Consider the following 6,595-nt stretch of genomic DNA (forward strand, 5'->3'; position numbering starts at 1 on the left):
TCAGTTTATCAAGCCTGTTGGCATCACCCGTGCTGATGCCTTGCCCCATTACCTTTTAAATTCTGATAGCTTTATGCCATCAATGAAATGATTGCATTGAAATGGTCTGTAATTATTTGTTTAATTGGTCAAAGTGGTTAATTACAAGAGTTGGAATGATCTTCTGGCATCCACACTCACAGGCAGAAGGTATGCAGTGAAATTATCCTAATTTGAAAGTGACTGAACCCTTCTGTTCAAGTCATCAACATAGTCTGTTTACTTACCAAGGAGCCCCTTGTGCAACAACATTGGGATGCAACCATATAAACCCTGGCAAACACTTGATAAGAAGTTCAAAATGTACATGTCCATGCTGAGCTGTGGAGAATTGTCTGCATTACCCCAAAAAATCCATCCCAGAGGAATCATATCCCTTCACAGTACGTTCTAGAATAATTAATGGCCCAACACAGTTAGGGGACAATCATTACTGAAGTTGCCTAATCATGAATTTGTAAGTAAAATAGAATGAAGATGCATTTAATGCAAGTATTATTTAGAACCAATATAGCTACCTTTTTTTAAAATTAAAAAAGGATGTTTTATTGAGCCTGGATGACACTGGACTGGAATTATAGGTGTGTAAAGTGTACTTTTTGGTAAGATTCCAAGTCAACAAACCAGTCAAGGCAATACTGCTTTTTTTAATGATTTTTAAAAATGTCATTTGAAAGGTAGAGGGAGCAAGTGTGGGATACCCCGGTGGCTATTTCTTTCAGCAATGTGAAACGCTGGGGGACAGTAGAACGACAGTTATTGTGAGGGGGACTGATAGGAGTTTCTGTGACTGTAGAAGGAATTGCAGGATGGTACGTTGTTTCCCCAGTGCCAAGATCAAGGATGCCTCTAAATGGTTGCAGAGTATTCTCAAGGAGGAGTATGGGCATCCAGAGGGTGTGGCGCACATCGGTAACAATGGCACAAGTAGAAAGGAGGGAGAGGTCCTTTGCAGTGACTGGTTGAGAAAGCGACAGGACCGCTTGCTCAATATTTCAGGATTTCAATGTTCTAGAAAAAATAGAGAGGGGGTAAAATGGTGTGGTGGTGAATTTGTGCTATAAGACAGGGATAATATCATAGTTGCATTCAGAGAGGATATAAAAGAGGTTCATTTGCTTAGACTGCATGGGTAGAACACAAAAATAAGAAAGATGCAATTACTCTGGTGGACTCATACTATAGACCTTCCAACAGCCTTATGGACAATGAAGAACAGAATCAGAATCAGAATCAGGTTTATTGTCACTGACATAAGTTGTAAAATCTGTTGTTTATTGGCCACAGTACAGAGTAGGCATAACATGTGTGACGAGAATACACATAGATAAGATGTTAGCTGTCCTGTGTGACCAGCAGTGGGTCTGCCACCTGTCTTCAAGAGAGAGATAAGGGACGCAATGAAACAGCACCTGGAGATGTGTAGAGAGCTGTCTGGAGCGGCTCCCCCTTTGAACCCTGAACTGTTTGAAGTGATGGACAGGCGATACCCCAGCAGGGGGATAAAAAGGGACAGGTTCGCTAAGGCGACACACACGACACCCGAGGTAACGAGACCCTGGAAGCGGTGCGCCTCTCACGAGTCGGTGGGAGGTATCGGACAACGCACAGGGTGGAAAGGTACGATCAGCGGGAACCCGGTGTGTGTCCGCCCTTGCCTGGGTGCCGGGTTCACTGCAGAGGATCGACCGCATCTGGAGGAGGGGTCACAGTCGGCGACCTCAGGTGACATCACCAAGGACCTGCCCAAAAGTTGCTTGTGAGCAATTATCGTCGGTCTGTGAGTGGAAGCCGTTTCTGAATGATCAGTCGTTCCCGTTCTCTCTCTCTCTCTCTCCCCCCACGTTGTCCATCGCCATGGCAACGATTACTGCGAACTGAACTAAATTGGACTGAACTTTGTGTCACTTTGAAATTGGTCATTTATCCCTAGACAACGATAGAGCTTGATTGATGCTGTTATCTTAATTCTGTGCACATGTGTGTTTATCATTGCTGAACTGTTGCATTTATTATCCTTTCGATTACTGTGTTGCTTGTTTTTTAATAAAACTTTCTTAGTTCTAGTAATCCAGACTCCAACTGAGTGATCCATTTCTGCTGGTTTGGCAACCCAGTTACGGGGTACGTAACACATGAGTTACAATAAAAATACACTCGGTGTCCACTTTATTATGTACCCCCTGTGCCTATAAAGTGCCAACAGAGAGTACACTCCTGGCCTTCTGCTGCTGCAGCCCATCCACTTCAAGCTTTGACATGTTTTACATTCGGAGATGTTCTTTTGCACACTGTTGTAATGTGGTTATTTGAGTTTCTTTCACCTTCCTGTCAGCTTGAACCAGTCTGGCCATTCTCCTCTGACCTCTCAAGGTGCTTTGTCCACAGAACTGCTGTTCACTGGATGTTTTTTTGTTTTTGTACCATTCCCTGTAAACTCTAGAGGCTGTGGTACGTGACAATCCCAGGAGATCAGCAATTTCTGAGATACTCAAATCATCTTGTCTGGCTCCAACCATCATTTCGCTGCCACTGTCACAACCACGGATTCGGCAGTGCAGTAGATATGGCAATTGTGCTCGTGAATATGCACGTGTCAGCTAATCATTTCATTGTGATTGTATTTAACTCCATTCATTCCATCGTAGTGTTTGTCAAGACTTGGACATGGACACAGCAATACTTTGCTGCTGGCTTGCATTCCGCCTTTGCTGAGAAATTGATCTGTCGAGTCAACTGATTCTGAAGACTAGTGGTATTCGTTTTATTCTTAGTTGTTCTTTTCAGCTGCTGTGTAGGCTTCATTTTCCATTTTGAGAGTTTTAGTTAATAGCCATGTTTGTCCTAGCATTTATTGATTTCTTTTCCCTTTAACACTGTTCTCATTAAAGACTGTGAACTGTCGGCCCACTTCAATGTCTCTCACTCCACACTTGGGCCATATCCACACCGCGTGACAGTCACAATCACCTAGATCACATTTCTTCTCCATTCTGATGTTTTGTCTGAACAACAACTGAACCTCTTGACCATGTCCGCTTGGAATAGTGAGGAAATATTTATGAGTTTATGGACTGTTTGGAAACCTGATGGCCAAGGGGGAGAAAAATCTCCCTAAAGCATTGAGTGTGGGTCTTCAGGCTCCTGTATGTCCTTCCTGAAGGTAGTAAGGAGAGCAGGAGATGTCTCAAATGTTGAGGGACCTTACTGCTGGATGCCATCATCTTGAGGGGCTGCCTTTATAAGATGCTCTCCATGGGAGCAGACATGTGCCCAGAATGGAACTGTCTACGTCTACAGCTCTCTGAGGCCTCTACAATCCTGTGCATTGGAGACTCCATACTAGACAGTGATGCAACCACTCAGAATGATCTTCTTGGCACACTTCTAGAAATTTTGTTATAGTCTTTGTTAACATACCAAATCTCACAGCCTTAATGAAGTGTAGCCACTGGCATGCCTTCTTTGTGATTGCATTATCATGTTGGGCCAGGATAGACCCTCTGAGATGACCATGCCCAACAACTTGAAACTGCTCACCCTTTCCACCGCTGGCCCCTCATTGACAATTGACACATGTTCTCCATACCTCCTGTTCCTAAAGTCTATAATGAATAGATAGGCTTGACAGCCAGTATCTTTTCTCCAGGGTCAAAATATCTAGTACTAGACAAGGTGACAGAGTTAGTTCAAAAGAGATATCCTTTGCAAGTGTAATGCCCTGGTTCACATCTTTATTGTTATGCTGTAGGTGTTTCATTTAGCAGCTCCGTAAGAGCTGCTGTTTTGCTTTCTGCCTGTTTGGGTTATTGGTGAAGATAAGGGATGATGTGGAATGTGTGCCATCCAATTAGCAGGAGGTTTTCTTGGTGAAGTAGAATAAGGTTGGGGTTGGGGCTTTTGTTCAAGAGAAGATGAAGAGAGAAGATGCTGGGGTGAACCAGTCGTAGGATATGACCCAGCGAGAGACCCGTACGTTCGAGATGAATTGCTAGCGACGTTCAGAAGGTGGTGTGTGTTTTCACGTGGACCGATCGCCCAGTGTGTGAGTGACTGAGAAGTTCAAGATGAGCTCCAACTTGTGCACATTTGACTGTTTAATTAAAGTGGGCCCTTTTCTTTTTGTTATTCTTTACTAACCAGTTAAGATTCATAATTATAATTCCCTTAATCGTATGCCGTGTACTGTCTGTTATTTCGCGGCATTAATTTGTAACAGGGTAGCAAATGACACAGCATCCACACAAACCGGGGTTTGGGGTGGGATTGAGTGCGCCTCAATCTGACGAGTTTGGCGAGGTTTGAGGTTGTCTTCCCTAGACATACGCAGCCAAGGAAACCAGAGTGGTTTCACAATTATTTGTGCAAGGACTGGTGGTTATAGAAACATAGAAACATAGAAAACCTACTGCACAATACGGGCCCTTCGGCCCATAAAGTTGTGTCGAAAATGCCCATATCTTAGAAATGACTAGGCTTACCTACAGCCCTCTATTTTTCTAAGCTCCATGTACCTATCCAAAAGTCTCTTAAAAGACCCTATCGTATCCGCCTCCACCACCGTCGCCGGCAGCCCATTCCACGCACTCACCACTCTCTGCGTAAAAAACTTACCCTGACATCTCCTCTGTACCTACTCCCCAGCACCTTAAACCTGTGTCCTCTTGTGGCAGCCATTTCATCCCTGGGAAAAAGCCTCTGATTATCCATGCAATCAATGCCTCTCATCATCTTATACACCTCTATCAGGTCACCTCTCATCCTCTGTTACTCCAAGGAGAAAAGGCTTAGTTCATTCAACCTATTCTCATAAGGCATGCTCCCCAATCCAGGCATCATCCTTGTCTGCACCCTTTCTATAGTTTCCACATCCTTTCTGTAGTGAGGCGACCAAAACTAAGCACAGTACTGAAAGTGGGGTCTGACCAGGGTCCTATATAGCTGCAACATTACCTCTCAGCTCCTAAATTCAATTCCACGATTGATGAAGATCAATACACCGTATGCCTTCTTAACCACAGAGTCAACCTGCGCAGCTGCTTTGAGCATCCTATGGACTCAGACCCCAAGATCCCTCTGATCCTCCACACTGCCAAGAGTCTTACCATTAATACTATATTCTGCCATTATATTTGACCTACCAAAATGAACCACTTCACACTTACCTGGGTTGAACTCCATCTGCCACTTCTCAGCCCAGTTTTGCATCCTAGCAATGTCCCGCTGTAACTTCTGACAGCCCTCCACACTATCTACAACTCCCCCAACATTTGTATCATCAGCACATTTACTAACCCATCCCTCCATTTCCTCATCCAGGTCATTTATAAAAACCACGAAGAGTAAAGGTCCCAGAACAGATCCCTGAGGCACTCCACTGGTGACCGACCTTCATGCAGAATATGACCCGTCTACAACCACTCTTTGCCTTCTGTGGGCAAGCCAGTTCTGGATCCACAAATCATGTCCCCTTGGATCCCATGCCTCCTTACTTTCTCAATAAGCCTTGCATGGGGTACCCTATCAAATGCCTTGCTGAAATCCATACACACTACAACTACTGCTCTTCCTTCATCAATGTGTTTAGTCACATCTTCAAAAAGTTCAAAAAGGTTCACAAGGCATGACCTTCCCTTCACAAAGCCATTCTGACTATTCCTAATCATGTTATACCTCTCCAAATGTTCATAAATCCTGCCTCTCAGGATCTTCTCTATCAACTTACCAACCACTGAGGTAAGACTCACTGCTCTATAATTTCCTGGGCTATCTCTACTCCCTTTCTTGAATAAGGGAACAACATCCGCAACCCTCCAATTCTCCGGAACCTCTCCCGTCCCCATTGATTATGCAAAGATCATCGCCAGAGGCTCAGCAATCTCCTCCCTTGCTTCCCACAGTAGCCTGGGGTACATCTCATCCGGTCCCGGCAACTTATCCAACTTGATGCTTTCCGAAAGCTCCAGCACATCTTCTTTCTTAATATCTACATGCTCAAGCTTTTCAGTTTACTGCAAGTCATCACTACAATCACCAAGATCCTTTTCCGTAGTGAATATTGAAGTAAAGTATTCATTAAGTACCTCTGTTATTTCCTCCGGTTCCATACACACTTTCCCACTGTCACAATTGATAGGTCCTATTCTCTCACGTCTTATCCTCTTGCTCTTCACATACTTGTAGAATGCTTTAGGGTTTTCCTTAATCCTGTCCACCAAGGCCTTCTCATGGCCCCTTCTGGCTCTCCTAATTTCCTTCTTAAACTCCTTCCTATTAGCCTTATAATCTTCTAGATCTCTAACATTACCTATCTCTCTGAACCTTTTGTAAGCGTTTCTTTTCTTCTCGACTAGATTTATTACAGCCTTTGTACACCACGGTTCCTGTAGCCTACCATAACTTCCCTGTCTCATTGGAAAGTACCTGTGCAGAACTCCACACAAATATCCCCTGAACATTTACTACATTTCTTCCGTACTTTTCCCTGAGAACATCTGTTTCCAATTTAAGCTTCCAATTTCCTGCCTGATAGCCTCATTGTTCCTCTTACTCCAAT

Source organism: Mobula hypostoma, chromosome 4 (genome assembly GCF_963921235.1).
Source record: "Mobula hypostoma chromosome 4, sMobHyp1.1, whole genome shotgun sequence".
Classification (NCBI taxonomy): domain Eukaryota; kingdom Metazoa; phylum Chordata; class Chondrichthyes; order Myliobatiformes; family Myliobatidae; genus Mobula; species Mobula hypostoma.